General features: G+C 40.5%; 2 pseudogenes; both read left to right on the top strand.

Annotated features, from left to right (window-relative positions):
- Window positions 1–1,088: 1,088 nt before the first annotated feature.
- On the top strand, window positions 1,089–19,684 carry LOC131797061 (uncharacterized; annotated as a pseudogene).
- Window positions 19,685–20,259: 575 nt separating this feature from the next.
- Window positions 20,260–25,730, top strand: LOC131797062 (uncharacterized; annotated as a pseudogene).
- The last annotated feature ends 792 nt before the right edge of the window (window positions 25,731–26,522 follow it).

The following is a 26,522-nucleotide window of genomic DNA, read 5'->3' as shown; positions in this document are numbered from 1 at the left end:
TTTTGGTTTAGGTATCCGGACAAGTTTGTTTCAACTGGCATGGCAACAATTGCATATGGTATACCAGCATTGAAGTACGAAACTGCGACTCGTTCTTTGTCTACAAACTGGTGAAAACGCCCGAATGCAACCTCCGTTATTGTGGCAGTGACTGAAGGATGATTACAATCAGATTTACTAAAACTTTACAGGGGAAAGGCCTTAGCCTAAGTACTTAATATCAGCTGGTAGCATAAGTTCTTTCTGTAATGTGGACTTGAATTATTAAAAAGGGAAATAAAGAATTCATTATTGGTGGTAGATGTGCGGAAAAAGTGTGCAATAAAAGTGTTCGGGAATAACGACAATAGTTAATTTAGTTTCAAAACGGGATGTTGAGGTGTCTTTTAAGAATTAGGGCTCGCAGTCATAATCGGTCAACTGGGGTGATGATGCAAAAAAAAGAAAAGCTGAAAAAAGGAAATATAGATGGTATGTTTAGGCTTTTATCTGGAGGTAGTATTTTAACATAGGTACTCGGCAATTGTAAAACGGCTTAATAGAGTAACTACCGGGTATTGGGGTGTTCTTTCATTATCAGCGACTCAAAAGTTTATTGCTATTTAGTGTGATAAAGGTTTTATTTACGAGTAGTAAAAGAACATCTTCCTTTCATAGCCTTTTTCAGGCCCTCAGTCAGTGGAAGGGAGTGAAATTGCGACCCGATAGAATTGAAATATCTATACATATCTTACTTCTGCTAATCGTTTAGCTATGATGTAAAGTACATCGTAGCTTTTACACTTGAAACATTTTGGTGCTCTAACATCCGATAAAAAAAGAAGCACATACCCTATTCATACCAGCAAAACATGTGTAGTAAAAACCGGGTTTAACTCAATGAAAATCAGAGACAGAGGACTAAATAACTGAATTTTTTCATAGGTTTCAAGAAGTCACTATTTTTTAGTTCCAATGTTTTCAATTTGAAGTCGAAAAAGAAGGTTAAGCAGATTCTATGGAGAGAACAATCTCCAAACGTGCTTAGCAAAACAGCTTTAACACATCTTTAAACTTTGGTGTCAATGTGGTAACTACAATTTGTCCGCATGAAGTGGTCGAAAAGCAAATCAGTGGCAGGTAACACAGTAACACTACAGAACCAAAATGCACCTGTTATAACCTCCTGTAATCTTATTTAAAACAGATAAATGTCTAAATGAGAAGTAGAGCGTTCTATCTTAAGAGCTGCATCATCGTAGCATAAATTTGCAACTTAAAGAATCATCCCCTTTATCAAACTACCATTACTTAATATATTGTTCCTTACTCAGTAGACAACTTCGCGAAACTGCTATGACATTAATTAGAGAAGTGTGGAAAAACCCCAGTTTAATTGAATAAGATCATGGCTTGACCAACTGAGCTAATCCAGTTGTCATCTTGATTCAGGTTTACATCATCTTTATCTCAGTGGCTGGCATTAAAAAGTTTTGTTTTGACTCTTGCTTCATAAGAGAACTCCTCTTCATTGGACACAACGAGTTTTTGAAAAGTGTTTCTTAATAAGCGTTTGAACATGATCAGAGGGGTAGTTGTGTTTGTGAGCATCATCTTCAATAGTAGGTATGTGTTAAAAGAAATAATTTCTTAAAACATGAACAAAACCCGTATGATCCTGACAAAATCTTGATTTCTTTTCACCTGAGGATGGGTAGCAGCGTTGCCTGAAAGCATTCTGAGAAACAGAACATGGGACAGAAAACGCCTATTCATCACAATAAAGCGCGGCAAAGCGTAGTAAAAAAGCAAACAAGTAAGGTCAAACAGGGAATGTTTTGTTACTACGTTACTAACCTGAAGAGAATAATACGAACATCATCAAAAACTGCCGGTACAGAACAGAAGTACAGAATTTGTGTCTGAAGTTGGTAAAAATGAAGGTAAAAGATGAAGATTTGCCAACCAATAATTTGGCCCGGAGAGAAGTCGATCATTCATTCTTTTTTTATGCTTACATGCCAACTGAAATAGCATGCATTTTACTTTCTTTTACTGCATATGTTTCCGACGGAATTCTAGGTTATTAGAAAGATTGTCATCCGGTTCAAAAAACTTGGTCTTTTGATGACCAAAAGTGCTAAAATTTTGTGACACGAGAAAAGGAAATCTAAAGCTACTTTCGTAAAAGTTTGAATAATTTTGAAAAATAAAATAACGTTTCATGAAATGCTGTGCATAAGATGAAGTGAACTCCAAACAAACTGAGTAGGTACTCTTTGTCGTTATTCATTTCTGAGGTATTTCTCTGTTTTCTAAAAGTCTTCATTTATTCGCCGCGAAAAAAGCGGAATCATTTTGTACTGTATTTCCAGCTCGATTGGGCAGGCACTTTCGGTCCGACTAAATGTCATTGATTGATCGTGGATAGTGTTGTGCGTCGATTGTATTACAAGCTTCGCTATTTGGTGCGATGATGGTCGGTGCACGGACCTTTCCAATGAGTCGCGATTGAAAAGGGTCACCCGTAACCACTAGAGCTTATTACTGCCTATTGCTAATAAGGATGAGTCAACGGTAAATTCTCTATGCGGTTTTCGAGGAACGGATACATTTCCGGAGGTGCAAAGTGATTAACGCAGCAGTCAGACGTTTGCGTTTGTGAGAACATTGAAACGAGGCCACTTGATTGATCACTTTCAGGCTAAAGAAGCTCTGCGTAAATTAGGTGGTCACGGTGTTTTAAAAATTCAAAACAAAATGGTGAATGAACAGGAAAAGTCTCAAATTCTTCATTTCCCAACGTTTGTTTTCCTTTGCGGATCCACATAAGTATTCCATAACAGCGGTTGTCTTTTACATTTTCCTGCAAAATTTTGCGCTGGAAATTGTCGCGCGGTCGGCCAAAATTGATCTCTCTGAGCATGCCTGACGATGGACCGCTGTGTTGGAGTAACGCGATTGCATGTATTGACGGTCAATCAATGACAAGATGACAGAGCTGAATGACGTCTGTGTATACGCAAGACTTCGACAAGGAAAACGGATTTTGAGTTGGTTGCATGCTTGATTTTCCATTCTGTTGCTTGTAGGCGTTTGCTTCCCCCGTTGCTTTCCTTTTACAGAACAACCTCCAAAATCTTTGTACACCCCCTAAAAATTTCAAAAATTCATTTCTCCTTAAAAACACCGGAAATAGGAAAATTCCTTCAACGACAAGAAAATTCCTGGGTTTTAAATGCTAGCCCCTTTTTTTCTCCGCAAACTTCGCTGAATCTTGAATCTCGAGCGCTTGAGCCCGCGTTATTGATCGCATACCTGCGACGTAGCTTTTCGTCATTTCGGCTCTGCCTGACACCATCGAATCACTTGGCAACCATATGGTGAATTTTTGAAGTTAGAAGGATCTTTGTTAACGACTTCCCTTCTCCTCGTTCTTCCAGCTCCAAACTATCTGACAGGATCAGATAACGTACCTGCTGGAACGACCAACGTGAAACAACCCGGAGATTCACACATCTGCTATTCAGGCCATCGTTAAACACGTTGCAGGTTTCACAAACAACAAGGTTTTCTTCCCTCGTAGTAAGTACCTGGTCAGTGGTGATATTGCAACAAGTGGCTTAATGGAATTGCATGGAACCCAGCGTGGTATTGCAGTTATCAAGGCGTCGATTCTGTAAGGCATAGAAATACACAATGCTTCACCAGTGAAGTGTGTTTCAAACTGTTTCGAAAACCCGAAGACCATGGGTGAGTACGTGGACAAACTGACCCAAATACGAGACAAAAGCAGTTGTAAAGGTCGCGCAGCATTCCAAAAGTTGAAAGAGTTACGCGGGTTGCGCTTATCAGTATTCGCTTGCCACACGTGAGATGGCCTACATGGGTGCCCTAGCTTGTGCATTAGAAGGACGGGCCAAGAGAGAATCTAACAATGGAAGATCTGCGGCGTCGGCTTCGCACTATTCAGCACCCGAGTTACTCAGTAGTTTCATATGTTGCTGACTTAAAACAAAATTGCCTACATACAGGAATATATGTGATACTGCTCACTAGTGAGCAGGTTGCAACCTTTCGCCGCATTTTCTTGGAGTAACCTTAACTACTTTAAGAATCGATTGCATGCAAAACGGCCCTCGAGGCCACAAAACTAAGAAGATATGTGATATTCGTAGATAGCAATGTGACTATAATACCCTATGTCTGTTCAATTTCGTAAAGGAATTTATCTGAAGATACAACCGACGCTGACCCCTAAAAGCACTAGAAATAATGCTAGTGTTGCAATTTGTGAAAATATCAAGTTTCGATGAATAATCTGTTATGAAATCCACAATAGAAACGAAAATAAAAGGTTTTACTAATAAAATACGCCATTGGGGCGCTAAGATATCATCAAATTTGGAAAATTATATTTTTTTAGTTGAAAATATACATTCATAACAAATCTGATTTTAGGCTAAACCAATACCGTAAATTTGAATTGGTTTCCACCATAATAGGAAGCAAAATAATACTTCCAAAACATGCACAAAGAAGGAAACCGCGAAAATCATTAAACGATATTACACACTAAGAGATTACAAAATGTAATCTCTTGTACACTGAGTTTTTATTGTTTCATTTTAAATACAAAATTTGTTATTTCATTCTACCCTATCACTGCAGTCTTGACATCATAAGCAACCAATTAGACTATGAAACGTTTCATGGCCAACGCCCGCTTACAAAACAAAACGTTCTCTTTATTCGAGGCTGGCAATTTGTCTTTGAAGGACCTTGGATCAGCCGAGGATCAGAGATTGTCATTTATGATCTTTTTCTCTTATTAACTGACTTTTTAATCCACAATCAATGTGTAACGCTGCAGATTTCGGTCAATTTTAACATCTCGTCTCTCTTTATGTGATAGGTTTGAGTATTGAAGACTAACAGATTGACCAAGATCATTTCGGGTATCTATACGCATAGGTAGGTTGTTTGCGTACGCTGGTTGTTTTATCGGTCGTGTATTCCGTTTATATCTTCATGCACAGCAACTACGAAGTAAGTAATTAAGATCTCTGCCATATTACGAACGATTTCTATTTTCAGTTTAAATGCAAAGCACTCCACTTCTTTAGGCTTTTCACGACAACACAGATTTAGAAATAAAATTAGATAAAAAAAAACTGTTCTTCCTAGTTAGGACAAAATTGGCAACGAATTAGCTGTGTTATTTTACTTTTCGGCTTTTCCATTTAGTTGCTACTACATTTAAAGCGTAACTTCACTAAAGCGATTCATGGATCATTGTCGTAATTTATTTTCAGTTTGCTCGATGATCTCGGAACTAAAAGAGCGGCTCACTGCTGTAGAGGGTGAGATTGAATAGCTGAAGAAAGAACCGCCAACAAACCCCCCTCCACTCGCTCCAGGTACATTTCTTATAGATTTCTGAAGTCCAAGATGACTCGAACCCTCGCTAACTCGAATGCGTCATTAACTCGAACCAAAATTGAACTTTAGGACTTTTGTCATTCATTTGATGATTTTTTTCACCCCCTGTAACTCGTGCATCCTTGACAACTGTAGCTTGCCGCTAACTCCAAACAATTTTCGTTCCCCTTCGGAACATTTTCTTCAAGTCAATACCTCAAACCATGTTTGTATTTTTATATTTAAGTTTTTGGCTATCTTAAATTACCCAGAAGAACAATTGGCCCAAAGCAGGTTCCGTTGGTCTTCTCCCTCCCCATTTTCAGCAATTTGAGCCATCGCAGGTCATCGCATAGAGGCATCTCCATCCCTAACCAACAAAATTCTAGTCAATACTCGACGGTTACCACGAATTCCAGGTTGTTTTTCTCCACCTAGACATGCTTGACATGTGTCTAAATGTCCAATCAACTTGCTTGAAAAACTGAAAAACGTCTCCGCTCGTCACAATTTTTGCGGACTCAAATATAAAACTATAGTGACATCATGATAATACAGCAAAGTTTTGGAAAAGATTGATAAGCGACGCCGTTTTTTTGCCCAGGTATAAATAATTCAGGTAGTAAGATAAAGCTTTTAATTTTTCTATCAACAGTCCTTTGACAGGGGCACAAAAAATGTTTTCATTCACAAAATGACGTTGAGGCTCCATGATGTTGACATGCGTGCTGAGTGGTCTTTAGTACGCATAAAAATTGGATATCACCGCTTTTTTAAAAAAATTCCCGCCATTTTAACAAATGTTCACTGTTGCTATGTATCGACAAGTGAGTTTGGGACACGCGCACACATTTTTCAGCTTTGTTTTTGCCATATTGCAAATTAGAGTGTGAAGGCTACAAAGTTCTGGACAGCGCTGACAGGAAGAATACCTACGGTATGGGCAATGCAGCATGTGACAACGACATTGAAGAAGCGTGGTACCGCTTCACCGGAGCCGCAGGCTCAAAGATGCCAGAGTCACCACCAAATAAAAACACGTGTGGCACGCATGCACCGGGGTGGCTGAATGGACGACATCCATCTGTTGCCGAGGGAAAGGTGCACAGATCACATTTCTTACAACAGTAAAATTTTTTTTCTGGGTAAATCATATGAATGAATTCAAGACTCCGTTTGGCGGGAAATTATTCTCGGGTATTTGCCCACGAACATTATTTGTTCCGAGAAGCGAATGATTTTCGAAGAGCGAAGCTTTAGGAAAGCTGTGGAATATCACTGGGGCAATATCACTGGGGGAATATCACTGGGGGAATATCACTGGAGGAATATTACTGGGGGAATATCACTGGGGGAATATCACTGGGGGAATATCACTGGAGGAATATCACTGGGGGAATATTACTGGGGGAATATCACTGGGGGAATATCACTGGGGGAATATCACTTCGTACATTTCTGTACCAGTGAGAACACAGGCTTTATGACGTTATATGAGAGAAAAAAACCTGAGTGTTTTCAATCGGCTTTTATGAAAATGTTTGTTTTCAATTATGACACAGCATAACATATATCTTAATTCTATCATAAGACTATATTTGTGGTGACTAGACATTTATTTATCTTTTCAATTCCAATGTTTTTTGGTTTAGGTATCCAGACAAGTCTGTTTCAACTGGGATGGCAACAATTGTAACTGGCAAGCCGGCATTGAAGTACGAAACTGTGACTCGTTCTTTGTCTACAAACTGGTGAAATCGCCCGGTTGCCAACTCCGTTATTGTGGCAGTGACTAACGGATGATGGGCAATTAAAACTGAAGCATGTCACACGCTTACGGCTGAGCCTTACACTCCAACACAAGAACTTTACAGGGGAAATGGGACGTATACTTATATCAGCCTTAGCACTTGATATCAGCTGGTAGCAGAAGTTCATTCTGTAAAGTGGACTTGAATGATTGAAAAGAGAAATAAAGAATTCATTATTGGTGGTAAATGTGCGGAAAAAGTGTGCAATAAAAGTGTTCGGGAATCACGACAATCTTCTAATTAAATTTCAAAACGTGATAATGAGGTGTCTTTTCAGAATTAGGGCTTCAGGTGTTCGCAGTCATCTTCGCTCATCTGTAGTGATAATGTGAAAATAAAGTAGAAAAAAAAAGTAAACATAGATGGTATGTTTATGCTTTTATCTGGAGATAGTATTTAATAAAGGTACTCGGCAATTGAAAAACGGCTCAATAGAGTTAACTCCCGGGTATTGGGGTGTTCTTTCATTATCAGCGACTCAAAAGTTTATTGCTATTTCGTGTGATAAACGTTTTGGAGTAGCAAAAGGACATATTCCTTTTATTATGTTTATCAGGGCAACAGCCTAACCCCTCCTGCCTCCAGTTTAGGTAATGTTACCAAAGAAATGATTAACGCAATAGAAAAAAATTCAACTCGGAAGAGAACAAAAGATGCCATTAAGTTTTGCGTAACACTTTGCAAAAGTAAGGTATGAAGTTTTAGCTGCTATATAAACACTTGTGGAAACCGGCTTGTCGTGAAATTGCGTTACACGGTCACGCCACTGGGCCGATGAACATCTATATATTTAGAAGACTTAGGAGACAACGAATACACACGTGGCGGCAGTCGAGTTCGCACAATAAACAACCCTTTTGAGTTCACAGAATCGTGACATGGTGTCAGAAGTGGGATCTGTTCACCCCTAAAGATGACAGAAGCAGCTGAAGCATCCATAGTTGTGCCACCAGCGCCGACTCAAGTTTTTATTCCCCCGTCAAATTTGCCCCCGCCGAAAGCGCTTAATTTTGACGACAATTTAGCCACCGCATGGAAATCGTGGAAAGCAGCGTGGCAGCGCTACGAAATCGCTACTGGTGTATATAAACAAGAGGGCATAGTTCGTGTGTCGACATTACTAAGCATTATAGGCGAGGATGGCGTCAGAGCCCACGATACCTTTATTTGGAACGAAGACGAAAACGCAGACGACATTTCACAAGTCCTGAAGAAGTTCGACGAATTCTGCATTCCTAGGACACAGGTCATATATGAACGCTATAGGTTCAACAACCGAAACCAGGAACCAGGCGAAAACATCTCGACGTATCTTACGGAGCTTCGAACGATCGCAAAAAACTGTGCACACGATACAATCACACCAGATGAAATTTTGCGTGACCGCCTCGTGCTAGGCATACGGGATGATCGCGTCCGCGAGAGACTTCTCCGTTTGAATGATTTATCTCTCCTACAAGCAGTTGACATTATTAAGTCGTCAGAACAGACCCAACAGCAAGTAAAGCTAATGGCTGGAGGAGACACTGCAGTTCATGCGTTACGGAAGGCGGGATCGGCAGAAAAACCTGAAGAAGAACGACAACTTAAGTCACAAGCATTTAGAAGACCGTCTAAAGAATGTGGAAATTGCGGAATGGTGCATGGACGTCATTGTCCCGCGTATGGAAGAACATGTTTTAACTGTGGGAGTATGAATCATTTTGCGAATAAATGTCGCGCTAATCCCCGAGGAGTGAAAAGTAGAGTTTCGGCGGTCCACGAAGCCGTCGACATGGGAAACGACCCCTACTACATTGGTGCTACTACTAGTAAGAGCAAAGGCCAGGAAAAATTGGCAGTGGTCAAACTCCACATTTATGGGCCAGATCCCAAGACAGAAGTCCAGTTTCAAATAGATACTGGGTCGCAGTGCGACATTCTCCCGGCCCAATTATACAAGCAAATCACTGGGGACACCCTCCTTCATCGCCTCAAACCATGCCAAAAGGAAATAGTCTCGTACATAGGGGATCGCCGCAAAATTGCTGGTAAAGCTACCCTGCCTGTGTGGTCCCGTGGACAGCGGAGGTCAATGGAGTTTAACATCTTAGACGGAGACTATCAACCGATTTTATCATTGAACACCAGCCTCAATCTTGGCTTTGTGAGTTTGCATAATTGTGACGTCCTAGCATTACACGTCAAGTGTCCCAAAGCCTCCTTGCTCGAAGAGTATGAGGACGTATTCGACGGATTAGGGGCCCTACCGGGAACATACAAAATAGCCATAGACGAACAGGCGCAACCAGTTGTCCACGCACCGAGGCGAGTGCCAGTAGCCTTGCGTCCATGCATCAAAAACAAGCTGGACGAACTTGTTGATCGTAAAGTTATTATTCCAGTAACAGAACCGACGCAGTGGGTATCCAGCATGTTGGCCATAGTGAAGCCAAACAAAGTACGCATCTGTATTGACCCGAGAGATTTAAATCGTGCCATTCGGCGAGAGCATTACCAGTTGCCGACTATCGATGAAGTGGCCTCCCGCTTAACAGGTGCCAAGAAATTTACTCTTTGTGACGCCAAGGATGGTTTCCACCAAATCCTCTTAGACGATGCTTCTAGTTTCCTGACAACGTTCAATACGCCTTTTGGGCGTTATAGATGGGCCCGCATGCCTTTTGGTATCTCAAGTGCGCCTGAAGTTTGGCAGCGACGCATGCATGAATTCGTAGAAAATTTAGAAGGAGTTGAAGTTATCGCTGACGACTTCCTCATCGCTGGATTTGGCGAAACTGACGCAGAGGTCAACTCGAGCCTTGAAAAGAACGAACGTGCGTTCTTCAAGAAATGCCGGGAGTGGAACCTCAAGCTCAACAAACTCAAGCTGAAAAGATCTCAAACCGAAGTGCGTTTCATGGGCCACCTCTTGACTCCTGATGGTCTAAAGGCAGACCCAGCCAAAGTTGAAGCTATTTTGGATATGCCACCGCCGACTGATGTGAAAGGCCTGAAGAGGTTTTTGGGGATGGTCAATTATCTGGCCAAATTCTTGCCACTCCTGTCCGACATGACAGAACCTTTGCGAAGGCTTGAGGACAAGGACGTCGAGTGGTGTTGGCTTGCACAGCATGAGAAAGCATTTACCACAGTCAAAGAATACTTGGCCAAGGCCCCGGTACTGAAATACTATGATGTTACTGAAGAAGTGACAATCCAATGCGATGCCAGCATAACGGGTCTAGGTGCAGTACTGATGCAAAAGGGTCAGCCCGTTGCCTTTGCCTCGCGAGCTCTGACCGACACCGAAACGCGTTACGCTCAAATCGAGAAAGAGCTCCTCGCCATAGTGTGGTCAACCGACAAGTTCAATCAATACATACTGGGACGCGAAGTTGTACACATCGAGTCTGACCACGAACCACTAAGGGCAGTTTTTACCAAGCCAATACACAACTCACCAAAGAGACTCCAGAGAATGCTGATGGCCCTTCAGAATTACTCCCTGGATGTGCAGTATAAAAAAGGGGAACTTATGTGGGTATCAGAGTCGAGCATACCGAGCATACCGCAACACCACCGAAGCCTCCAAGCACGATACAAGTCTGATCTGTACACTTGCCGAGATAGATCATTCAGAAAACCTCTCGATTGCACCATACAGGCTCGCTGAATTCAGAAACGAGATTGCCAGGGACCCAGTGATGCAAAAGCTAATCGGAGCAATCAAGGGTGAATGGCCAGTGTCAAGGAAGTCCTGTACCCCTGAGCTGACGCCTTACTATGACAAACGAAGTGAGCTTATAGAAGACAAGGGACTAGTATTCCTGGGGGAGCGATTGCTGGTACCCCCTTCCCTGAGAAAAGAAATGTTGAAGCAAATTCACCGATCACATATTGGAATCGAAGGGTGTTTACGTCGCGCTAGGGAGGTCCTCTATTGGCCCCTCATGAATTCGGAAGTAAAGGACTTTGTTTCCAAATGCTCAATCTGCCAGTCGTACCAGCCAGATCAGTGCCGCGAGGAATTGCAACCGTATCCGATCCCGTCGCGTCCCTGGTCGATGCTAGGTGCCGATTTTTTTGACCTTGGGCAACAACATTTCTTTGTCCTAGTCGACTACTGGAGTGGGTTCTTTGAAGTCCAGGAGGTTAAGGTGGCCACATCTGCTAGCGTGATAGCTGCGTGTAAAGTACAATTCGCCCGCCATGGGATACCAGACGTGCTTATTACCGACAACGGACCTCAGTTTACGTCATCGGTGTTCAGTGCATTCGTGAGAGAATGGCAGTTTGAACATAGAACTTCGAGCCCCCGTTACCCCCAGTCAAATGGCCGCGCCGAGAATGCCGCGAAGACCTGCAAGAACTTGATGACGAAAGCGAAAGCGGATGGGCAAGACCCGCTGTTAGCCCTTCTTGATTGGCGCAACACCCCAACAGAGGGTCTAGGAACATCACCCGTACAGAGACTGATGGGACGCCGCACACGCACTTTCTTACCAACCCATGAAACGCTCCTGCGGCAGCCATCACACCAGGAAACAGCCACCAAATTAGCTGAGCGCAAGAAAAGACAAGCTCAACAATACAACAAAAAGTTTCGCCCTTTAGAGGCACTAAAGTGTGGACAGGCCATCAGGATGCGGCTTCCCGGAAGGGAGGAATGGAGTCTGGGGACCTGCATGAAAGCCTTGGGGAACAGGTCTTATGAAGTTGAAGTTTGCGGCAGGCGATACCGACGCAACCGTCGGCAACTGCGCCTGACCCCGGAAACAGCACCACCTATGAGTCTGGTAGAACTAACTCCGCCCGAGTCTACCCTCAAACCGGCGCCAAATCTGACAGAGCCAGGACCTCCTCCACCGGAGTTCCATGGCGAGACCAAACAGAGAGAATGCCACCTGAAAATGAGATGGGAACTGAGCTTGAGCCACAAAGGATTGAAACTCGTCGATCAGAACGCAGACGTCGACCGCCTTTGTGGCATCAGGATTACCATATGAACTGAACATTCAATGATTGAGCCGCTAAATAGTTGTTGGGTTCTGTTTCTATCTTTTTATGATTTCAATGAAGAACAATGTTTTATCGATTTTATGTGATTTGAACAGTGATCGAAACCGAACATTAAGTATTAATTAACTTTTGAAGATAAACTTTGTAAAAAGGGGAAGATGTCGTGAAATTGCGTTACACGGTCACGCCACTGGGCCGATGAACATCTATATATTTAGAAGACTTAGGAGACAACGAATACACACGTGGCGGCAGTCGAGTTCGCACAATAAACAACCCTTTTGAGTTCACAGAATCGTGACACGGCTGCTTATCTTCGAGTAATCAAACCATTGTAACAAAATATGAACAAAGCTCTCTGTATTTATAGGATGGTTTTAACAACAAACGAATTTACAAAAGAATTTATCTCGAGGATTATTCAACAATATCATTTCACTTTCGGCAAATAATTGTTAATCATTGTCACTAACAACGGCGTGGTCAAGTTCAATTACCGAAGATTAATTTGCACTTTGTAAAAATAAGAAAAATAATGCGTTTAGCAAAACAGCTTTAACACATGTGAAACACATCTTTAAAATTTGGTGTAAATGGGGATATTTTTAAGATACTATACTCGGGAAACTAGTTGTCGTTTGTCGGCAAGTCGAAAGGGCGCTTTCCTCGATGTTCTGCATCACAGTTTCTGCTACAACAGAAACTGAAGACCCCATAGCTGTACAGCGTAACTGTTTGTGGCATTTACCGTTTACTGAATGTAAGTTGACGTTTTTAAAAGGTTTAGTGAGTCCATAATGTCCTCTGTCGGTAGCGGTAGAGGGTCGGTAGATTGTCAGATTGCAGTCTCAGTACATTGTGGTGCCAATTGAAGTAGAATACTTGTAAAAAGCGATTTCACATCGAATGACACTAATTTCTAGTCCTCAGGTATCTGTACAGTCTTAGTGGCGTTAATAAAGTCCTCGGCGGATCGTAGTTTAAGTCTGGGTTTGTCGGTGAGCGGTTATAGTATTGTTGTCAGGTACTTGGACAGTTGGTATGTAGGAGAAGAACAGAAAGAAACAATAGGCCGCATCGGGAAACCAGGTTTGTGTAGTTTCGGCAGACCGTAAAGTTGCAGTGGCTGTGGTACTGAGCACCTGAGCTGGTAGTAACGTTGCTTTTGTCGTTAACTAGTGCGTCCATTTTGATGTAGTCAGTCTTTTCCATAACAACAGTAACTCGTCCTTTGTCGGCTGGTAGAATAATTATTGTCGGCTGGTAGATTAATTATTGTCGGCTTAGAACATTCGACTGACAACAACTATTCACTTGGCTCTGATGAGGAATTCCGCTCAGGTTATTAAAACGTCAGTCACCACAACCGACGGCATTCCTTCTCAGGACTACACTCACATGGACGATTGAACTACAAAATAAAAAATTGTAAGTACAATAAAAACTTTGCTTTTTCATTTTACCCTATCACTGCAGACTTGACATCATAAGCAACCAATCAGACGATGAAACGTTTCATGGCCAACGCCCGCTTACAAAACAAAACCGTTCTTCTTACTCGAGGCTGGCAATTAGTCTTTTGAGGATTCCTTCGATCAGCCGAGGATCAAAGGTTGTCATTTATGGTCTTTTATCTTTGACTTCTGACTGACTTTTTAATCCACAATCGATGTGTAACACTACAGATATCGGTCAATTTTAACATTTCGTCTTTCTTTATGTGATAGGTTTGAGTATTGAATACTTACAGATTGATCAAGATCATTTCAGGTACGTAATCAACGTCTGACGTTTCACTTTTGTAACCACAAGGCCTTTACAGACGCAGGTTGTTTTATCCGTCGTGTATACCGTTTATATCTCCATGCACAGCAACTACGAAGTAAGTAATTAAGAGCTCTGCCATATTCCGAAGGATTTCTATTTTCAGTTGGAACGCAAAGCACTACACGATCAGAGAGGAATAGCTAAATATCTTAGAAGAAAAATTCCTTCAATAGTGTTCGACGGCCGAGGTTTTATCTTAAAGTCTTAAGCTGATGTTCACCCGTTGCGCTCACATAATCATACCACACAAACAAGAAATAATTAGTTCCATTATCTCCATTAATTAGTTCCGTTATTTCCATTAATTAGTTCTATTATTTCCATTGATTAGTTTCATCATCTCTTGCAAGTACCATGCATAATCCATAATTTTTCACAGTAAAAGACCAATAAATTTGAATTTGCGTGGATGCTCTATGAATTTCTACAAAAAACACTACCTTGATACTCTTCTCGAACATCTTTAAGTTCAAACATCCAAATAGTCCTCCCTTGTTTTTGCTTATCATTAAAAAATAAAATACAACTAATTTAAAAAGTTATATTTACTAATGAGTCCTTTCTTCTCACAACCATAATACTTAATTATAAACAATGAACCATAACGAATGGGACTATTGTTTAGCAATCCCCATTGTGAATATTGAAACAGATGATTGTCCCGAAAAAAATTACATTTCTATCTCTGGGTGATTTATTTTACACACATAATCCCCGGTGCCCTGTGGTAAATCTGTTTTAAGTTCATGTACATGAGTATAAATTTCGGAAAAAAGGAAATAAAAATGAGGATCCTTTTAAAATAGAAAATTAAATGAAGAAAAAGAAGGGCTGAAAAACTCAAAGAGAGAGGATGAGATCCAATCAGCGACAAAATCAAATGCACGATCTGTGAATGACACAGGCGGATAGAAGCTCCCAGGGATTATAAGCTCCCGTGGGTTAAAATTATTGTCCTGTTCCTTACCCCCAGGAAAGCAAGTGATAAAAAATAAAATTGGTAAATGCCGTGTTTTCCAACCGTCATTATACCAATTTTTCTGTAAGTGCAGAAGACAATACCGAGTAAGCTGTGTTTTTACCTTAAATTACCCAGCGAAAATGTCTACTCGACGAATATCTGCATTTTTGGTTTGCCTGTTGTTGGTTACTCTGATGGAAGAGGCAAAACCTGTGCTTGGAGCGAAAGGAGAAGGAAAGTATAAGAAGCTATCGAACAGGGTGAAGGAACTGGAGGAGAGCATGGAGGAACTAGGAGAATGCAAAGAGGGTAAAATTTAACAATGAATACCTAGTAATAAACTTGTGACTCTCTGTATTTGAAAAAAAAACCCTCTGAAAGAAATAGCGACTAAGATGGTTTTTTTAGGCTTTTCACGAAAACGCAGATTTAGAAATTTAACTAGGTCAAAAAAAACTGTTCTTCCTAATTAGGACAAAGTTGATAACGAATTAGCTGTGTAATTTTACTTCTCGGCAGCTTATTGAAAATTGAAAATAAGTTTTCCATTTAGTTGCTCTTATATTCAAAGCGTAGCTTCACTAAAGCGATTCATGGACCATTGTCGTAGTTTATTTTCAGCTTGCTCAATGATCTCTGAACTGAAAGAGCGGCTCATTGCTGTAGAGGGAAAGATTGAAGAGCTGAACACAGAACTGACTACAAAATCCCATCCACTGGTTTCAGGTACATTTCCAGTAGATTCCGAACTACGATTCAGAAGGTCCAAGATGACTCCGAATCCTCGCTAACTCGAATGCGTCATTAACTCGAACCAAAATTGAACTATAGGACTTTTGTCATTCATTTTGATGATTTTTTTGTCACCCCCTGTAACTCGTGCATAACTAAAGCTTCCTGCTAACTCCAAACAATTTGTCGTTCCCCTCCGGAACATTTTCTTAGTCAATACCTCAAACTACGTTTGTCTTTTTATATTTTATATCTATTTTTGGCTATCTTAAATTACCCAGAAGGACTATTTACCCAAAGCAGGTTCCGCTGATGCTCCTTCCCCATTCAGTTTTATCAATTTTGAGCAATCGCAGGTCATCGCGGATCCTCACAGAGGCATCTCCACCCCTCACCAACCAAAGTCTAGTCAATACTCAACGATTACCACGAATTCCAGATTTTTTTTCTTCAATTAGACATGATTGATAAATGTCTAAATGTCCAATCAACCTGCTTGAAAAACTGGAAAACGTCAAATATAAAACCAAAGCGACATCATGGCTGCTATATAATACTTGTGGAAACTGGCTGCTTATCTCCGAGTAATCAAACCATTGTAAAAAAATATGAGCAAAGCTTTCTGTATTTACAGGACGGCTTCAGCAACAAAACGAATTTACAGACGAATTTATCTAGAGGATTATTCAACAATATTCATTTGCACTTTGGGCAAATGAATGTTATTCAGTGTCACTAAAAACGGTGTGGGTCGAGTTCAATGCATGAAATTTTACGTCGCACTTTGTAAAAAGAAGACTAAGAAATTTGAAATCATTTCCTTCAGTAATGCATTGGTAATTACTAGCACATCACTTTAAGGTCTCTGGACTCCTTCAAACCACCCGATTGAAGCAGAAACATCTCTACACATCTCACTTCTGCTAATCGTCTGGCTATGATGTACAGTACTGAGTTAACCCGAAACATTTTGGGGTTATAATAGCCGATGATGAAAAAAGAATCTACCTTCCCTATTCATACAGTAAAAACATGATTTCAGTGAAAACCGGGTGTAACTCAACGATAATCAAGGCAGAGGGACTGATAATGCATTTTTCATAAGTTTCAAGAAGTCACTATTTTTGCATTTCCAATGTGTTCAATTTTGAAGTCGAAAAAAAAGAAGGCTTTAAGCAAGATTTCTATAGAGACTGAGCAATTTTCAACCGTGTTTGGGAAAAACAGCCTTCGCTCATCTGAAACACATTCTTTAAACTTTGCTGTCAATGGGTAACATTGAGACAAATTTGTCGGCGTGAAGGGTTCGAAAAGCAAATCAGTGGCAGGTAACACAGTCTACAGAACCAAAATGAACTTGTTATAACCTCCTATAATCTTATTTAAAAACAACATAATGTCTACAGGAGTGTAGAGTGTTTCTACCACAGGTAAATTCTCATAAGAGCCGAAATTGTGACAACGGTAATCGCATCATCGTCGCGTAAAGCTGATGAAAAAAGAATGTCTCCCTTAATCAAACCACGATTCACTTTTGTATTACTTTGAAGGAGACTTTTTTAAGATTCGTACTCAGTAGGACAAATTCGCGAAACTGCTTTGACATTCAAAACAGAGAAGTGTGAAAAAAAAAAAGGAACAAAAAAAAGTTTGATGAATAAGATCATGGCTTGACCATTGAGCTACTTAGTGGTCATCTTGATGCAGGTTTACATCCATCTTATCACTAACTGGCATTAAAAGTTTTGGTCTGACTCTTGTTTCATAAGAGAACTCCTATTCATTTAAGTCGGTAATTTCAGTTTGAAAAGGGTTTCTTAATAAGCGTTTCATTATGATCAGAGGGGTAGTTATGTTTGTAAGCATCATCTTCATCTTAGGTAAGTTTTAGAAAGAAATAATATTGTAAAACATGAACAAAAACCCGTATGATCCTGATGCAATCTTGATTTCTTTTCACCGGAGGATGGGTAGAAGTGTTGCCGGAAAGCATTCTGGGAAACACAATCTGGGACAGAAAACGCCCATTCATCACAGCAGAGCGCGGCAAAGCGTAATAAAAAAGCAAACAAGTAAGGTCAAACAAGGAATATTTTGTTACTACGTTACTAACCTGAAGAGGATGATACTGACGAACATCATCAAAAACTGCCGGAGTTTATAAAGTACGGTATCTGTGTCTAGTTGGTAAAAAAATTGAGGTTAAAGATAAAGATTCGCCAACCAATAGTATGGCCTGGAGAGAGCATGCTTTATTTTCCATTCTGTTTTTCTAGGCGTTGCTTCCCTTGTTGCTTTTCTTTTCTTTTACAGAACAACCTCCAAAATCTTCGTACACCCCCTAAAAATTTCAAAAATTAATTTTCTCCTTAAAAACACTGGAAATAGAAAAATGCCCTCAAGGAAAACAAAACACCTTCTTTGAATAATGAACCTCGTGCGCTTGAGTCCGTGTTATTGATCGCACACCTATGACGTAGCATCTCGCTATTCAGCTCTGCCTGACACGATCGAGTCACTTGGCAACTATACGGTGAATTTTAAAGTTGGAAGGACCTTTGTTAACGACCTCCCTTCTCCTTGTTCTTCCAGCTCCAAACTTTCTGACAGGATCAGATAACGTACCTGCTGGAATGACCAACGTGAAACAACCCGGAGGTTCCTTAACTGCTGCTGTTGGAGATGGAAAAACTGACGACACATCGGCCATTCAGGCCATCGTTAAACACGTTGCAGGTTCCACAAACAACAAGGTTTTCTTCCCTCGCGGTGAGTACCTGGTCAGCAGTGATATTGCTATAAGTGGCTCAGTGGAATTGCATGGAACCCAGAGTGGTATTGCAGTTATCAAGGCGTCGATTCCGTATGCCATAGAAATACAGAATGCTTCACCAGTAAAGCGTGTTTCACTGAAGTATCTGTATCTCGACGGAATTCTTGTAGTATTTGATGGTCAAACTAAAGGGCCATCATCTACAGGTGACATTATTATAGAGGGCTGTGTATTCTTTTCATTGACAAGTCCAACTGCAAGAAACGGACAGAAACGACAACTGATGATGATAGAGCTTGGAAACAGTCGTGTTTACAAAAACGTTTTTTTACGTGATTCAGGTGCATATGGAGTTGCTTCCGCATTTAGAAGTACTTTGAGCGTTTGGGTAATTGACAACGTATGTGGACTTGAGCTAAGTAAATTAGAGTGGTTGTCTTCCAAAGTTGAGCCAGTATCCCATTGGCGAGATCAAAAACAGAAATTAGAGTTCTTGAAGACTCATTACAATCTTAAATCTGACCAAGGCTACTTTAAAAGTTGTCTTTATGACCAGTGCGACAAAAAATGAAAATAGCGGAAAATATATTCAACGGAAGTCCCAATACCGGAAGACACAGAGACCACGCTATGTACCTGAAAGGGTTTGATAACATGGAAGTGAAAAGCAATTACGTCAGAGGTTGGCCTGCGAGTCCATCAGGTGGTATCAAGGTTCGAAATGGAAAAAATATTTGGCTTGCTCGTAATTATGTCGACGACACAGGCATTTTGTTGTATTCACACAGAAAACGCAAGGCCTGTCTTCATGATGGTCTCAAGAACGTGATCGTCTACGGAAATCACCTGGTACAGCGAACAAGACCAGGCAGAAGAGAAAGCAGTTTAAGCTATTATGAACCCCACTCGGTTGGAAAGGATGAGAATATCAAGTACTCTGCTAACGTATTTGAGATCGTTGGGTTCAGTAACCCGACTAAGTACAGATGCATTTGGCTGACCAATGGTAATCCGTCTCAACATCATGTGTACAAAGACAACGTGTATCATGGGACTTCGACGCCAGTGAAGCTGCAAGCGGACGGAGGTACTCCATCATACGAGACAAAGGACATTGAACAAAAAATCAAAGATCTATACAAATATCCAGTATATAAACTAGACATTCCACCTTATTAAACTATGTACTTTCCCGCATTATCAGAATAGTTGTAAAGATTAACGATTCTTATTCAATGACATGTAAATGAGTGACAGGGTATTCTGCAGCTTAGCCGGAAATTTATTAGAGTGATCGAGGGGCATAATTTTAATTTACAGTATCCTTGATATTTTTCAGGCATATTTTAATATTTTAGTCACTATCCTGAACGGTACTTTCGCCACCAACGGTCCTTTGACAGGGGCACAAAAAATGTTTTCATTCACAAAAATGAATTCATCTTGTGTACGTCGAGCCTCCTTGATGTTGCCATACGCGCTGAGTGGTCTTCAGCGTTTTAACTAAAAGATGGATATTACAGGTTTTTTTAAAAAAATTCCCGCCATTTTAATAAATATACATTGTTGTTATGGATTGACAAGTGAGTCTGGGACACGCGCAGACGTTTTTCAGCTCTTTTTTTGCCATATTGCAAACAAGAGTGTGAAGGCTACAAAGTTCTGGACAGCGCTGACAGGAAGAATACCTACGCTTTGGGCGGCATTGCATGTGACGACGAAATAGAAGAAGCGTGGTACCGCCAAATGAAAAGATGTGTGGCACGCATGCACCAGGGTGGCTGAATGGACGACATCCATCCGTTGCCGAGGGAAAGGTGCACTGATCACAATTCTCACAACAATAAAATTTTTTTTCTGGGTAATTCATATATATGAACACTAACCTCTGTTTGGCGCAAAATTATTCTCGGATAATTGCCCACGAACATTATTTTTTCCGAGAAGCGAATGACTTTCGAAGAGCGAAGCTTTAGGAAAACTGTGGGCTTCGGATAACAGATGATGCCGAAGAACACATATACGCGTACATCTCTAAGCCAAATGAATGCATTTACTTTCTCTTTCTCTTTTTTCTTTATTGCTGAGCTCCTCTTCTAACATTTCCGTACCAGTGAGAACACAAGCTTTATGACTTTATACGAGAAAAAAAACTGAGTATTTTCAATCGGCTTTTGTGCAAATTTTTTTTCTGATTATAACACAGCATAACATATATCTTAATTCTAACATAAGACTATATTTGTGATGAGTAGACATTTATTTATCTTTTCAATTCTAATGTTTTTTGGTTTAGGTATCCAGGCAAGTCTGTTTCAACTGGGTTAGCGACAATTGTTTCTTTAAGCCAACATTACGAAACTGCGACTTGTTCTTCGTTTACAAGCCGGTGAAATCGCCCAGTTGCAAACTCTGTTATTGTGGCAGGTACTGGAGGATGATGGGCAATTAAAACTGAATCATGTCATCCGAGTAATCAAACCATTGTAACAAAATATGAGCAAAGCTTTCTGTATTTATAGGATGGCTTCAGCAACAAAACGAATTTACAGAAGAATTTATCTCGAGGATTAATCAACAATATTCATTTCGCTTTCGGCAAGTAATTGGTAATCATTGTTACTAAAAACGGTATGGTCGAGTTCAATGATCAAAGTTTAAGTCGCATTTTGTAAAAATAAGACGAAGAGTTTGAAATATCTCCTTTAGCAGCGCATTGGTATACGAGCACATCACTTTAAGGTCTCTGGACTCTTCAAACTACCCGATGGAAGAGAAACATCTCTGTATATCTCACTTCTGCTAATCGTCTAGCTATGATGTGCAGTACTGGGTTAACCCGAAACATTTTGGTGCTATAATATCCGATAAAAAAAGAATCACATACCCTAGTCACACCAGTATAACATGTTTAATAAAACCAGGTTTAACTGAACGAAAATCAAAGACAATGTACTGAATAACTGAATTTTCCATAGATTTCAAGAAGTCATTAATTTTCATTTCCAATATCTTTTATTGCAAGTCGAAAAACAACGGTGAAGCAGATTCCATGGATAGTACAATTTTCAAACGTGTTCAGCAAAACAGCTGTAACACATCTTTAAAGTTTGTTGTCAATGATGTAACACACAATTTGTCCAACACAATTTGCGTGAAATGGTTGAAAAGTAAATCAGTGACAGATAACACAGTATAGCACTACAGAACCAAAATGCACCTGTTATAACTTCCTGTAATCTTATTTAAAACAAATAAATGTCTAAATGAGAAGTAGAGCGTTCTACCTTAAGAGCCGAAATTGAAACCATTGTAATTGCATTATCATCGCTTAAATCTGCTACTGAAAGAATCATCCCCTTTATCAAACTACCATCACTTATTACTTTTAAGAGATTTTTTTTAAGACACTGCACTCAATAGACAACTTCGCAAAACTGCTTTGATATTTATAAGAGAAGTGTGGAAGAAAAAACAGTTTGATTGAATGAGATCATGGCTTGACAAACTGAGCTAATCCAGTTGTCATCTTGATGCAGGTTTACATCATCTTTACCTCAGTGGCTGACATTAAAAAGTTTTGTTCTGACTCTTGCTTCATAAAAGAACTCCTCTTCACTGGATTCAGCGAGTTTTTGAAAAGTGTTTCTCAATAAGCGTTTCAACATGATCAGAGGAGTAGTTCTGTTTGTAAGCATCATCTTCGCTCCAAGGTAAGTCTTAAAAGAAATAATATTTTAAAACATGAACAAAACCTGTGTGATCCTGGCGCAATCTTGATTTCTTTTCACCGGAGGATGGATAGAAGTGTTGCCGGAAAGCATTTTGGGAAACAGAACATGGGACAGAAAACGCCAATTCATCACAATAAAGCGCGGCAGAGCGTAGTAAAAAAGCAAACAAGGTCAAACTGGAAATGTTTTGTTACTACGTTACTAACCTGAAGAGAATAATACGAACATCATCAAAAACTGCCGGATTTTATAAATAGAGCGATACGGATTTTTAGTGTTTTAGCCGCCCTAATTCGAGAAAGCTCCGACAAACAGCTTGTATTGACATATACTCACAGGTATATATTCTATCGCTCTTCAACTGTTCCCTGAAGTTATGATCAATTTCTCTTGTCTTTTTTATCTCACCAAGCCATTCGTCTCACCATGTTCCATGAGATTCGTCTTCTGCCACAGGCAACTTCCAAATACCAATTCCCTTCATTCTTCTGCACGAACCACAGCCAAATACTGAGTAATTAGCCCCTGGCATATCTTTTATATTTCTTGCAAAATGACAACCATATACTGATGAAAATTACGGAGAAACCTAACACATATCGCACAACTAACAAGAAACTACTCGACGGACGCCATGATCTATTTGATAAATGTGCACTGTCGCGATCACGTGACAAGGCAAAAATCAAAACAAAGACATCGGTCTCTGAAGCTCGCCGACTTTCATAACCAGTCTCCTCTACTAACTATGGTATTGAGAATCGTGGAGGCTTTGCCATTCATTCATCAACCTGACCGCGTGGCGTTAAAGGTGAGTGACGTATCAGCAGCTGATTGGCTATATCAGCACACGTGAAAGAATACGATATTTTTTCACGTGGGTTGTTACGGCTTTTCTTAGGGCCGGAAATCCTTGTATAACACCGCAGTTTATGTGATAAAGTACAGTATTTGTGTCTGAAGTTGGTAAAAATTGAGCTTAAAGATGAAGATTTGCCAACCAATAATTTGACCCGGAGAGAAGTCGATCATTCATTCTTTCTTTTTTATAGTTACATGCCAACTGAAATAGTATGCATTTTACTTACTTTTACTGGGTATGTTTCCGACGGAATTCTAGGTTATTAGAGAGATTGTCATCAAAAACTTGGTCTTTTGATGACCAAAAGTGCTAAATTTTGTGAAACGAGAAAAGGAAATCTAAAGCTACTTTCGTAAAAGTTTGAATTATTTTGAAAAATACAACAGCGTTTTATGAAATATCGTGCATTAGATGAAGTGAACTGCAACCGAACTGAACTCTTTGTCGTCATTCATTTCTGAGCTATTTCTCTGTTTCCTGAAAGTCTTCATTTATTCGCCAAGGAAAAAGCGGAATCATTTTGTACTATTTTTCCAGCTAAATTGGGCAGACACTTGCGGTTCGACTAAATGTCATCGATTGACCGTGGATAGTGTTGTGCTTCGATTGTATTCCTAGCTTCGCTATTTGCTGCGATGATGGTCGGTGCGCGGACCTTTCCGATGAGTCGAGGGTAACTACTAGAGCTTATTACTGCCTATTGTTAATATGGTTGAGTCCACAGTAAATTCTGTATGCGGTTTTCGAGGCACGGATACATTTTCGGAGTGATAATATGATTAACACAGCAGTCAGACGTCTGCGTGTGTGGGAACATTGAAACGAGGCCACTCGATTTATTACTTTCAGGCCAAAGAACCTCAGCGCAAATTAGATGGTTATGGCGTTTTAAAAATTCAAAACAAAATGATACATGAACAGGAAAAGTGTTAAATTCTCCATTTCCCAACGTAGGTTTTTCTTTGCGGATCCATATGGGTAGTCCAAGTCATTTTCAGTACTTGCGTGTAACAGTGGTTGTCTCTTATATTTTCCTGCAAAATTTTGCGCGGGAAATTGTCGCGCAGCCGGCCAAAATTGATCTCTCAGAGCATGCCCGACGATGGTACGTTGTGTTGGAGTAACGCGATTGCATGTGTTGACGGTCAATCAATGAAAAGATGACAGAGCTGAATAAGGTCTGCGCATGCGCTAGGCTTCGATGGGCAAAACCGATTTTGAGTCGTCTGCATGCTTGATTTTCCATTCTGTTGCTTGTAGGCGTTTGCTTCCCCTGTTGCCTTCCTTTTACAGAACAACCTCCAAAATCTTTGTACACCCCATGAAAAATTCCAAAAATTCATTTTCTCCTTAAAAACACTGGAAATAGGAAAATTCCTTCAACGACAAGAAAATGCCTGGGTTTTAAGTGCCAGCCCCTTTTTTCTCCGCAAATTTCGCTGAATCTTGAACCCTGTGCGCTTGAGCCCGCGTTATTGATCGCAAACCTGTGACGTAGCATTTCGTTATTCAGCTCTGTCTGGCACAATCCAGTCACTTAGCAACTATACGGTAAATCTTTTAAATTGGAAGGACCTTTGTTAACGACCTCCCTTCTCCTTGTTCTTCCAGCTCCAAACAATCTGACAGGATCAGATAACATACCTGCTGGAACAACCAACGTGAAACAACCCGGAGGTTCCTTAATTGCCGCTGTTGGAGTTGGAAAAATATACGACATATCTGCTATTCAGGCCATCGTTAAACACGTCGCAGGTTCCACAAACAGCAAGGTTTTCTTCCCTTGTGGTGATTACCTGGTCAGCGATGATATTGCTACAAGTGGCTTAGTGGAATGGCATGGAACCCAGAGTGGTATTGCAGTCATCAAGGCGTCGGTTCTGTAAGCCATAGAAATACACAATGTTTCACTGAAGTATCTGTATCTCGACGGAATTCGTGTAGTATTTGATGGTCAAACTAAAGAGCCATCATCTTCATGTGATATTATAATAGAGTTGCGTACTTTTTCATCGACAAGTCCAACTGCAAGCAATAGGTAGAAACGATGATGGAGCTTGGAAACAGTCGCGTTTACAAAAACGTCTTTTTACGTGATTCAAGTGCATAGGAGTTGCTTCCAGATTTAGAAGTACTTTGAGCGTTTTGCGCTTAATTGGCAACGTGTGTGGAAAATATATTCAGCGAAAGTCCCAATACCGGAAGACAGAGACCACCCCATGTCCCTGAAAGGGTTTGATAAAACCTGGAAGTGAAAAGCGATTACGTCAGAGGTTGGCTTGCGAGTCCATCAGGTGGTATCAAAGTTCGAAATGGAAGAAGTCTTTGGCTTGCTCGTAATTACGTCGACGACACAAGCATTCCGTTGTATTCATTCAGAAAACGCAAGGCCTGTCTTCGTGATGGTCTCAAGAACGTGATCATCTACGGAAATCACCTCATAGAGCGAACAAGACCGGGCAGATGAGAAAGCAGCTTAAGCTACTATGAGCCCCACTCGGTTGGAAAGGATGAGAATATCAAATACTCTGCTAACGTATTTGAGATCGTTGGTTCCGAAACTGAGTCGATGAGATCACCAAAAGGTGCCCAGTATTTGGTAAAGGTGTTTTCCCATATAAAGGCCTGATTGATGAGTTCAAAGGCATCACCGCAAACTGCTCCGCTTTTAAAGATGGATGCCCGTTCGAAAACCTGAAGACCGTGGGTGAGTACCTGGACAAACTGGCCTAAATACGAGACAAAAGCAGTTGCAAAGGTCGCGCAGCATTCCAAAAGTTGGATGAGTTACGCGGGTAGCGCTTATTAGTATTCGCTTGCCACATGTGAGATGGCCTACATGTGTGCCCTAGCTTGTGCATTAGAAGGACGGGCCAAGAGAGAATCTAACAATGGAAGATCTGTGGCGTCGGCTTCGCACTTTTCAGCACCAGAGTTATTCAGTAGTTTCATATGTTGCTGACTTAAAAACAAAATCATCTACATACAGGAATATATGTGATACTGCTCACTATTGAGCAGGTTGCAACCTTTCGCCGCATTTTCTTGGAGTAACCTTAACTACTTTAAGAATCGATTGCATGTAAAACGGCCCTCGAGGCCACCAAACTAAGAAGATATGCGATATTCGTAGTAAGCAGTGTGACTATAATATCCTATGTCTGTTCAATTTCGTAAAGGACTTTATCTGAAGATACAACCGACGCTAACCCCTAGAAATAATACTAGTGTTGCAATTTTGAAAATATCAAGTTTTAATTAATAATCTGTTATGAAATCCACAATAGAAGCAAAAATGAAAGGTTTTGCTAATAAAATACGCCGCTGGGGCTCCAGGACATCATCAAATTCGGAAATTGCTATTTTTGAGTTGAAAATATACATTCGTAACGAACCTGATTTTAGGCTAAACCAATACCGT

This window comes from Pocillopora verrucosa, chromosome 9, assembly GCF_036669915.1.
Source record: "Pocillopora verrucosa isolate sample1 chromosome 9, ASM3666991v2, whole genome shotgun sequence".
In the NCBI taxonomy this organism is placed as follows: Eukaryota; Metazoa; Cnidaria; class Anthozoa; order Scleractinia; family Pocilloporidae; genus Pocillopora; species Pocillopora verrucosa.
The sequence above is the reverse complement of the archived record's forward strand: the minus strand, read 5'-3'. Positions and strand labels throughout refer to the sequence as shown.